Below are 11,739 nucleotides of genomic sequence, written 5' to 3' on the forward strand. Positions count from 1 at the left end.
AAAAAAAAAAAAAAAAAAAGAAAAAAGAAAGAAAGAAAAAAGGCTGTGAAAGGTGAGTTTTGAGGAAGAAATCCCTCTGAGGCTCTTCTTGCTGAGAATCCCTGCCAGGATTGCAGGGGGCAAGAGAAGACCTGCTTTTGGCTCAGTGCGGTAGAGGCCGTGGGATCTGCCCCCAAATCTGGCAGCTCAGTGGGATGCCGTGACCCCTCACCCTGGCGCCTAGGCAGCTCGGCCCCATTGTTCCCGGGGGCTGGAGAAGCTGGGAGAGGGGGGAGCATTGCCACAACTTTTGCAGCTGTGGGAAAGGAGATCACCTCTACGTGGCGATTTGGAAGACATGAGCTGGCCCATGTTTATTGATATTATTCAAGGTTTCTGGGGTTCTCAGGTAATACAACAAAGAGCTGTGCAAGTGAAAAGGTGCCCTCACTGGAAGTGGCACATGCAAATTTAATTTTCCTCCTCCAAGCATTCTTGCCTGTATGTACATGAGCTCATGGTATTGTCTCTTCAGCTCAGGGAAGCAGATTGCCCAGGAGTGAATCACTCCACCTTGGGCTCCAGTTACTTGCCCCACGCTAACCTGCAGCTACCCACTTCTCAGATTTTTCAAAGCCTTCTAATTTGACCAGATCGGGGTCTTTTTTCACAAGAACAAAAAAAAGCTCATTTGCTGTCACCAAAAGTGACACCCTCCTCATACATCTCCCTCCTCCTCCTGCACATCCAATTATCAAGTCTCTTTTCCAAAGTATGAGATCTCTAGAGCTTCTCAATGAAGGGTTTGTAATAATTCTTTTAACATGGCAAAACACCGCATTATTCCCTAAACATTAATGTTGCATGAATGCGAGACTTCTTTTCCCCATGAAATTTCCTTTTTGATTTTACAAAACAGAAAGTGCAATTTAAAACAATGCTAATGGAGCGCCTATATTCCATAATCTAAAATTATTTGGTGTGGTGCCAATAAGTAGCTTGTTAATATGCTTGTCTGAGGAACCCACCTGACCTTGAACAAGGGCACTTGAGCCTTTTCTTTTGTGACAGTGTCCTTCTGAGTGTCCAGTAAAATATCACATCATATTTGGCCACTTGTGTACTGAAAGACCAGAGCTCCTTATTTATCCAAACCTGTTTAACACCATATAAAATACCATTCAACCATTTGGTACTAGCTGAATTCCTACCTATTAAAATGATTACATCCTACCCATAGTGTCTTTCAGTTGATGTTTGGGACAGGGACCTTTTTGTCCTCTGTGGTGCTCCATTCAAGCACAAACCTCTAAACTCTTGAACAACCTGAGGTGCTAGAACATTTGCTGGAGGAGAAGACCATGGTACCTTCAGGAATGTAGATACAGAAGACAGGCTGTAGAAGATCTCATACTTTTGCATCCTCTTGGAAACGTGAAGTTGAGGGGTGGCTGCTTGAAGGTTGCCCAGCAAAACAGATAGTCAAGAGAGGATTTTCTGAGGAAAGGCAACATGGATACGCACAGTCAACTACAATCACAATACATGATCTGAGGAACTATATTCTTTCTTGTTGAAACGAGCATCTCACTGTTTCTGTCTTTGGAGTTAATATTTAAAGACTAGAGCTGTAACACACTCCAAGAGACTTTTTTATTTCCTTTCATGGGGTCACTTTACTATATTTTCTTGTTTATATAAGTTGTAAATTATGTATCTGGTACATCCACCTTGAAAACTGACATTTTAACCAGTTCACGTCATTATTCAATCCTAGCACTACATTCCACATTGACATCTCATAAAAACACCTCCATGGCCAGTTTTCTGCTTGGGTGTCATCACTCAGTGACCATGAAAGCATGAAACCAGATACTGCTCCAGCAGGTCAGTGTAACTACGATTTGGCTAAACAAAAATAAAATAGCTTTTCGTGCTTATTGATCTTGGGTTTTTTGCTTCATAGGCTATAAGCTCGGAAAAGATACGTTTTGTAAAAGGAACTGAAGTTTCTCTTCTCAGTGGATTAGACATTTCACATTTTAGTGACTCCCACTAACATTTCCATTCCCCCCTCCCAAAAGCAGCCCTTTCCAATGACTTTAAAAAAAAAAAAGGTTGATCTTTAAGTAATACATATGATATTAGTTTTTCCGTTTTAAAATAATCACATTATTGCAGACATTTTAATAGCTGTAGAGGTTGCTATGTATTAACATGATTCATGGTCCTTGACAGCAGTGTCTCTGAAAATCCCACAGGAATGCAAAATACAAAACTCCACACACGTTCAAATTTTACTGCCTGCAGCTAAAAGAGGGGAAAAAAAACTTAAAACTGTTGAAACCCTTCAACTTTAAAAGCATTAATAGATGGTCCCAGGGGATTAAATCTAAATCTTAATGTGTAAAAATCAAGTTAATAACCACAGAGATTAATATGGTTGCATTTGATTATTGTGATAATGCAAACAATTAGTACTGCTAAAGTGAGATATATTAGCCTCCTACTTGCCCCACACACATCTGCAAAGCATTGGAAATAAATGGAAATAAAACATTTTGCTCTGAAAGGTTTTTCTTTTTTCTTTTTGCCTTTGTCTTATTTTCTCTGTAGCTGACTCATTTTTAAATTATAATTGTTAACATTTTATTATTAAGCCTCTCTTTTCATAAGACTCTCATAAAATTGGTTGCCATAATCATCCATTCCATATTGTCAGCAAATTATGCATTCCTTGCCAATACCAGTAAATAAATAAATCTTCTAGATAAATGACATGGCTCTTTTTTTTTTTTTTTCCTTTCTTTCTTTTAAGGACAAAAATGCCATACAAATGTATTAACCTGAGAAAAATAAGAACTTCTTCCTAGTCCACTGTGAGTCAGTTAGTTTAATCCAGAATGCCCTGGGAACAGAACCAGGCATCTAATCCAATCTATATTATAGGCGGAGTTGGAAGTGCCACCTATACTTAATGCTTGACACTTCCCATTATAAAACTCTTTTTTCAGTTGCGTATAACTGTGCCAGACTTTAAGTGTTCAACTAAAATTCCCCATGCTGGATGTCTGCCTCGCTTTGATTTATTTGTTGTTCTAAAATTTTAGTGAAAATAGTTCAGCAATTTCCAAGAACAAGATTATAGAAAATATATTATTTTGCCCACATCAAAATAAAAGTCTTTGCAACTGTTTAATCGATTAACTCCAATATATCCATCCCTTGGAGCACGGACACTACATTTGGCATGGAAAAGGACCTACCCTAATGTCGAGAACGCAAAAGCAGACCAAATTTGGCCAAATCCTTAGTCTTTGCTCAAGTTCAGTAGATACTTCTCAGGAATTTGGCAGTGATGTCCTCCAAAGGCTTTGTCTGTACCAGGCACACGCCAGACCCTGAGCTGCAGGCTCTGGGCAAAACTTGCCCCATTATTACTGCTCCCAAATCTGTGGTTGCACATGTTCAGGCACGGGTTGCAGGACTGCAGGAAAGTGGAGATTAGATGTCAACGATTTGAGAGTGTGGAAGAAAGACTGTCATCCTGGCTTGGCGAGAAGTACATGTGAGGAAGGAAAAAGAGCTTGGAAAAAGGGTCCACGGGGAGCAGCTTTGAATTACTGCCTCATGGGAGTGGAGAAGGACTGAAGCCAGGATGAGGAGCAAGGGGATGAGAAACTGGTACTGGAACTGAGGTGGGCAAAAAGCGGGCTGCATGTGAGGAACACAGTGAGAAACACCTAAACAGGGTGGTACCGCAGTGAGGGGAGACTGGGATTCCCAGTTACAGACCTGGGTTGGAGGGTTGAAAGGCGAGAGAAGGGGCCACTGGCTGTCTCTAGAACCTGGGACAGACCCCAGGCATCTGGGGTCATCCCTTATGCAGCCATGAAAGCACCCCAAAGCAAGTGTCTCATTCCCCTCAAGTGCTGATGTGCACACAGGTTGACATCAGCCACCTTCTCCTAGCTTGAGGCTAGCACTGGCTGGCTAGCACTGGCTGAGGTCAGTGCTGTGACTCTAAACATTTCGGTCCTGCTGCTGAACCACCATGATGGGACTTCTGTGGGGTTTTCAGATTGCCTTTTTAGAGAAAGATATAGGGTAGTACACACCGAGAATGTTTTAAAAGGCTGGTATCACTTGATAAGGCTTTCAAGCTATAGGAACAATTGAAATTACTTATGCATCCCTAATTTGCCCTGCCCTGGTTGTTTATCTTCAGTATGACGTGGTTGGACTTGTCTGATGATCAGTTAGGAAAAGTAGCAGAGAAAGACCAGCACGTGAACTGTTGCAAGGCTGGAGGATTAGGAAGAAATATGCAGGAAGAGAAAGGAGGGTTCTTAGTTGGTGTATTTGAATGTAGTCCTATACGGAGGGGTCTGTCTTTGCCTCATCCTCACCTGCAATGTGGGAAGACCAAGACCAGACTGTTCAGTTATGGTCACTTGCTATGTTTTGAGAGCATTTGACTTGACACTTCAGCAGTCTGCCTTCCCAAGTGCTGCTCACAACTACATCTGAGCTATGCACTGATGATATACATGGCTGTGGAACAACGAGTGTTCTGACAAACCTGGGTGTAGTGACTTTCCTTGGCCATCTATAATTAGTGTGAATGCTGGCCTTAGTTAACGTCTGGTTGCCTCAGTTCCCCATTTGAAAAATGGGAATAACACCAACCTACCTCTCACATGAGTGTAGTGAAAATGAATGAATTACTATTTATGAAGTACTGTAATGATGAGTGCCCATGAGGAACAGCCCATGAGGAAATTAATTATTCTATCTTCGGAACAGGGTTTGAATAGTGAGCAGTAAATAGGATGTAGGGCCATTACACTGAATAATGAGAACGAAGCAGATGAATAACATCCACTCTGTGCAGTGAATGAGGCAGGGGCTTGATGAAGAAAACATTAGGAAATCATGTCATTAAAGACCATATCAAAGTGCATGGTAGGAGAAGGTAACTCTGCCACATACTAGCCCTGGAGCGCTGGGTCCATGTCACGGACACCCCAAACCCTTCCCAGCTCTGATGACACAGATGTGCCATACAGCCTCCCATCCCCGGTGATCTCGCCTTCTCTCTCCAACAGTTCCTAACCCAGTTTCTGAGTCCAGCCAGTCCCAGTCTCCTCCCATCTGACTCATAGCTCCAGTTTCCTTGCTTGGCCAGGCCCTGACTCAAAAAGCCTTCAGCTTCCCTCCCTTCATCCACGGCCATTAACCCCAGTTCCTATAAAAACAGGAAAAAGCACATTCCTAACACTGAGACACCTTCCTCTACCAAAATCCGAGCACAGCTCAAAAGCAGAGGGATAGCAGAGCTCCAACAAAAAGACAAGGGATAATCAGAAAATATGCACAAACCTGCAAATACACATACATTTTCTAGCCTTATCAACACCTATAGCTTTACAATGTCATCAGAATTTTTCCAAAATTTATTCAATATGATTTCAATGTAGTATTTATCTGGAATGATGTAGGTTTGAAATTACAACTGAAAATAGAATTTCCCCCTAAAATATATCAGCAACCCCAACTGCAATAGCTGTCAGTCCCTGTCTTTCTTGCATAACATTATTAATATTGAGGTGTGTAAGAAAGAGAATTCAAATGCTCGTTTCCTGTAGCTGGAGGACAAATATATCTATACGGTACACTATTTTTTTCATAAAATTACCTCAGAAGTAAGAAGCAGTCAAAAACAAATCCAAATGTAGCTCATCCTAATTCCAGGTATGCCAAACTTTAAAGAAATCAATGACAAAAATCTATGAATGCCTTTTAGCTAGCAAGCTCAGGTTTGAAAATACGTGTTTTCAGATCAGAACCCTATTTGTTACCTTTTAAGCCATATGTCTCTCTAGGTAATTTATGCCAAGGGATAAGCTGAGATTTCTCATTTTAGGTGCTGAGTTTATAGCTCATCTCTGACTGAGATTCTCTCTGAAATTCAAGATTTTATAAAGGTTAAGTTTGTCAACTTTGGAATTGGCTGCACAGGATTAGTGACTATGTACCATTGACCTTAATGGCACTTTGTGATTGGTGAGAGAAAGAAACTTAAGAGAAAGCAGAAACATTTAGGAAGGAATGTCTCTTCATGCTATGCAAGCCATTTGGTGAAAGGGAAGGCAAAACCTCAAGCTTTTGGCTAAAGCTGGGTGGGTGGGAGATCCACCAGACCAGCAGCTGTACTTCCTCCGCGCTGTTCAGAGGAATATGTGTAGCTGATGCCAATGTGACCCTTTATGCAGGGAACAGATTTAGATTGGAGATTAGGAGACAGTTCTTTACTGTGAGGGTGGTGGAGCACTGGAACAGGTTGCCCAGGGAGGTGGTTGAGGCCCCATCCCTGGAGATATTCAAGGTGAGGCTCGATGAGGCCCTGGGCAACCTGGTCTAGTTGGGGGTGTCCCTGCTGACTGCGGGGAGGTTGGACTAGATGACCTTTGGAGGTCCCTTCCGGCCTGGACAATTCTATGATTTTATGATTCTATGCAAGATAGTTGAGGGGTAAGACATAAGCAAAGGAGCAGAAAAAGACAAGGGAAAGAGACCTGGCTTCATCTGTCCCAATAATTATTCCTGTCTTGGCAAAGAAGTAAGCAGAAGGAAGGAAAACAGCAAACCATGGTGAGGTTCTTTTGTTCTTCCACCTTGACAAGGATGGAGCCAGGAAGAATAAATATCAACCAGCAGAAACACAGAGCAGTGGAGTAGCTATACAGACACGAGCAAAGATCAGAGCCTTTTCAATATTGTGACATTCTGCTTTCTGGCTGCACGCTGCAAAATCAAGAATGTTTTGTGGCACACATGGAACTTCATGTAACTAGTATCACACAAGCAGTGTTCATACCTTCAGCATGTAATCGGGGTGTTAGTAGTAGTAGCTGAAGTGAAAACTCATGAAACCTCGTGATCAGTTCTTCCAGAGATAAACCAGACAGGAACCACTATGGTTTGGGTTGGAATGCACCTTTAAAGGTCATCTAGTCCAACCTCCCTGCAACAAGCAAAGACATCTTCAGCTAGATGAGGTTCCTGAGAACCCCGTCCAACCCTTGAATATTTCCAGGGATGGGGAATCTACCATCACTCTGGGCAACCTGTGCCAGTCTTTCGCTACCCTCATTGTAAAAAATTTCTTCCTTCTATCTAGTTTAAAACTACCTTCTTTTAGGTTAAAAACATTACACCTTGTCCTATCGCAACAGCCAGCTTAAAAGTTTGTCTCCATATTTGATGTAGGCCCCTTTTAAATACTGAAATACCACAATAAGGTCTCCCCGGAGCTGCCTCTTCTCCAGGGTGAACAACCCCAGTTCTCTCAGCCTGTCCTCACAGCAAAGGTGCTCCAGCCCTCTGATCACTTTTGTGTCCCTCCTCTGGATTCATTCTAACAGGTCCATGTCTTTCCTGTGCTGACAGCTCCAGAGCTGGATGCAGTACTCCAGGTGTGGTCTCGCCAGAGTGGAGTAGAGGGGCAGAATCACCTCCCTCAACCTGCTGGCCACGCTTCTTTTGGGGTATCCTAGAATACAGTTGGCTGCCTGAGCTGCAATCCCACATCATGTTTTTTTTGTCCAGCTTTTTGTCCACCAGTACCCTCAAGTCATCCTAGCCAATACCTAGTACAAGTGAGGTGGCATCGTCTGTCCCAAGAAGTATGTTTATTTCTTTACCCTTGTGAATGAATGACAATAATGATTTGCCAGACCCATCTCCATTTCATAGATTTCAGTCTGGTAACACTGTCCCAGCTGGTCACTCCATACCTTGTAGCATTTGGGTAGTAGGAGCCTCATGTTTGTTTTTGAATCTGTGATGCTTGCTGCCAACTAGTCAGTGCTCCAACACTGTGATGAAGGTCCATGTAGTCCTAAACACGGAAAACACAGAAGGCAGAAGGGAAGGTACACATCGGAGGTGTAACTGGCTTATTGTTAATGGTGGGGCAAGCCTGTTCTAAGAAACTAATCTCACGTATTGTTGCAGCATCTCTTGGACTGATCTGCCCAGGAATCGTTATTACTGGGAGACACTCTACACACAGACTTTGTGGACGTTCTCCACGCTCGCTGACCTTTGCTGTGACTTATCCTGTCATAATCCAGTACAGAACAAACAGCGCTTCATGACAATCATTTAACTGACTCAGAACCTGAAATGCGTGGGCAAGGGCATAGAAGGAACATAGTTCATCACCAGGGAATCCTGACAGCGTGAAAGTCCAGGTCTCCTTTGCATCCAGGATGCATGACCTTGGCATCACCTAACCCAGCCAATTCACCAGTCCATCAATCTACATGTATTACTTACTTGTTCCAGTGTAGCAGTGTGGTGTTTGGTGTAACTGCTGACAGTCCCCATTTCATCCTAACTAAGCTCCTATTCTGCTTCCCATGCTGTACTGATGGCTGGGGCAGCAGGTTAGGCTTCTTGGAAATGGAAAACAACCTAAAACATAGTGTTTTAGGCACACCATAAAGCGTGCCCTAGCAGCTAATATGAATTGTCTGTTAGCCATCAGAAACGGGGCACAACTGTATCACTGGAGTTTGGTTTTGGTTGTTTTTTTCTTCCCTTTCCCCTTTTGTTGTTCAGAGACTTAAAGAGTGGGGACCATCATTCATTTTACACTAAGTTGCCAGGTTTCTAGTGTTCCCATGGGTGGTTTCCTATATCCTCCAGATGCTTGTAGGAACAAACCAAGCTTGGCGGGGTGACACCAGGGGTAAACAGGAAATAAGACAGCTGGGCGGCTGGGGGGGCAGTGTTTGAAGCAGCAGGTAGTGCTCTAAGCTGCCACAGGTGAGCACCTGAGCAAGAGAGCTGCAGATTCATTGGGATGTGTGCTGAGCAGGGTCCTAGATCCTCAGTGGATGGGGGAAGTGGGACAGAGTGAAAGCAGGGAGTGTAAGTGTGTATATTGTGAAACAGGAGCCTGGGAGGTGTGAGGTAACACCAGAGGAGGAGGTGAGGAGCTGGTTAGGTGAAGTCAATGATGAAGATGGTGAGCTGTGGTGGAGCAAATGGTCAGTGGTTGCAGAAGAGGTGCTGTCTCACCTTATTGTAGCATTGTGGTGTCTGTGAGCCAGTGATGGGCATTAAAGCAGAATGGCACCTTCCCTCAGCAGCCAGGGAGGTCCTCAGGAGCAATGCCTTTCCTGTATCTGAAGGGGGCCTACAAGAATGCCTCAAAGGGACTTTTTTCGAGGGCATGTAGTGACAGGATGAGGGGTAATGGTTTGAAACAGAAAGAGGGTAGATTTAGATTAGATACTAGGAAGAATTTTTTCACTCTGAGGATGGTAAGGCACAGGAACAGGTTGCCCAGGGAAGCTGTTGAAGCCCCATCTCTGGAAGCGTTCAAGGCCAGGCTGGATGGGGCTTTGAGCAACCTGGTCTAGTGGGAGGTGTCCCTGCCCATGGCCAGGACATTGGCACTAGATGATTTTTAAGGTCCCTTCCAACCCAAACCATTCTATGATTCTATGATTCTTGCTGCACTGCAGGTGCCTGAGGGTGGAAGCTGTGGGTGGAAGTTGTGGGTGGAAGCCACAGGCAGAGGCTGAACTCCATGTCTGAGTACCCTGTGAGATGAGTAAGGCTTGGTACACATGAGTACTGGTATCTGGAGAATTTAACACTTCTCTTTCATAAGCACGTAAGAAGAGAGATGCCTGGATAACCTGGAAGGTGATGTCTTTGCAGGAGAGGGTGGGGACTATGAAAGAGGGGTCTTTCTCCCCAGCTGGCAAAGAGGAGAAAAACCCTTGGTGCAGAACTGGCCGGGTTCCCAGCCAGGGCTCTGAGCAGGTTCCCTTCCAGAAACCAGGCATTAGGGATTTTACACGGGGGAATTTTGTCAGTGTCTGTGTACTTAGTCAGATTTTCCTGTAATAGAACTACATTTTAGGCACACTGATTCTGATAACATGGGAACTGGCACATAATTTATGTTTCCTGATCTGTTTTTCCTTATCCTGAAGGAGCTGCTTCCCCAATATTTTTCATGAACAAATCTCCTTCTTTTTGTCTTTCAGCACCTTTTTTTTTGCTTTCATCATTTTTAACCACTGTTTCCAGTGCCCTTCTCCCTGGATTATGCCCAGCCACAGTGGCCTGGGTTTGTAATTATGGCAAAAACTTGTCTCATGACTAGGCGATGACTAGAGCTAATTCCCCAGAAGAAACACCTACAGCTGAATGCCATTTCTGCTCTTTTCCTCTCCTTTTGCTCGAAATTGTCAAGCTGCTGCTCATCCATTGCTTTTTATGCTGCTGCTTACCCATTGCCATTTTTAACCCTTCAGCTATATCTTTTCTTTTGAACTGAGACAATTTCAGATATTTGCATTTACCATACTAAAACATTGCCATATTTACCATAAGTCTTAATAGGCAATTCACAAATTAAAATCAGCCTTCTTGCCTGCCCCTGAGTTTGTCAGTAACAACAGTATGTGGGTCTGACTTATTCTGTATGAACAATGAAAACATGTGAACCTCTTCCAGCAGAATGGCAGGAGGTGTTGTGCCTCTGTGTGATTTTACATTAAGTTGCACCTCCATCGGAGAGGAAATGCAAAGTCCTGCAGTCAGCAGGAACAATTGTTGGAGCTGTGCCTTTTCTTTTGGGGCAGTTCGTTCCGTAGTCTAGTGTTTCAATGGCAAATTTGGATGATGGAGTGTTTTTATGGTCAATATTTAAGATCTGGGGATTTAATTCTCAAATATTCATGAAATAATCTGGATATAATTAGAAAAAGACTCTAACACATTTTCATAAAAACACAACATGCATTTTAATGCATTTCTCAGTGGTTTTCTTTTTTTTTCAGATGTCTGTGTTGGAGGAGAAAAGAACCAAACAAAAATAACTTACGTACAGTGGGAACCGGGCTATGGCACTTTCTGGCACGAGTCGTACCTCTCCACAGGGTGAAAAGCTTCTCACAAGACACATGTCTGGCTGTGAATTATCATTTCCAGGTTAGGGACATACTTGAGTTCCTCGACATGTTATAGAGCATTGAACATTGCAACCTGTGCTCCTCTTGTTTTTAAGTTAACATTTTAGTGCTAGAGAATTTGATTTAGAGACTTTGGCAAAGGCGTGGGGTGGCTTCCTTCATCATGGCAAGCGTTGTATTTCCTGATGCTGTGCACATTCAGATGCACAGTGACCTCTCCCCTCACTGTGAATACAGAAGTTCCTACAACGTGCCGGTCTTTATGTATGTGTGTGTATGTGTGTGTGCGTGCACGTGTCAGAAAACCTGGGCCAGAATGTCATGCTTGGGTTTGTGAGCCAGTTGGCACATGAGCTAAAGGTGAAAATAATGCTATTGCTCCAGTTAGGAAGCAGCAACCATAAGTCACCCTTAGGCAGCCTCGTCTGGGGAGAAAGGAGAACGACACTGTAGCTATGGAACGACCAATTCTCCTTGAGCTGTAAGAGCAGAACTGCTAAGGTGTCCTCTGGGGAATCCTCGGGAAACTCAATGGGTACTTTCAGCTGGCTTTAAGTGACTCTGTGTAACTGCCTAGCCATAGCTCCTCTATGGGACTGAGACCAAACTCTGTGTGTGTGTCTGCACGTGTGTGGGGGTGTACAGTTTATATTCATGGCAAGGTTAGCAGTTCCGTAACATAAACAGGGATTAGCATTTCACCTTTTTTTTTTTTTTTTTTTCCTTGGGGGAAAGCCACCTTTATTTTTTTTTTGGGAGA

This window comes from Calidris pugnax, unplaced genomic scaffold (genome assembly GCF_001431845.1).
Source record: "Calidris pugnax isolate Ruff unplaced genomic scaffold, ASM143184v1 scaffold51, whole genome shotgun sequence".
NCBI classification, from domain to species: domain Eukaryota; kingdom Metazoa; phylum Chordata; class Aves; order Charadriiformes; family Scolopacidae; genus Calidris; species Calidris pugnax.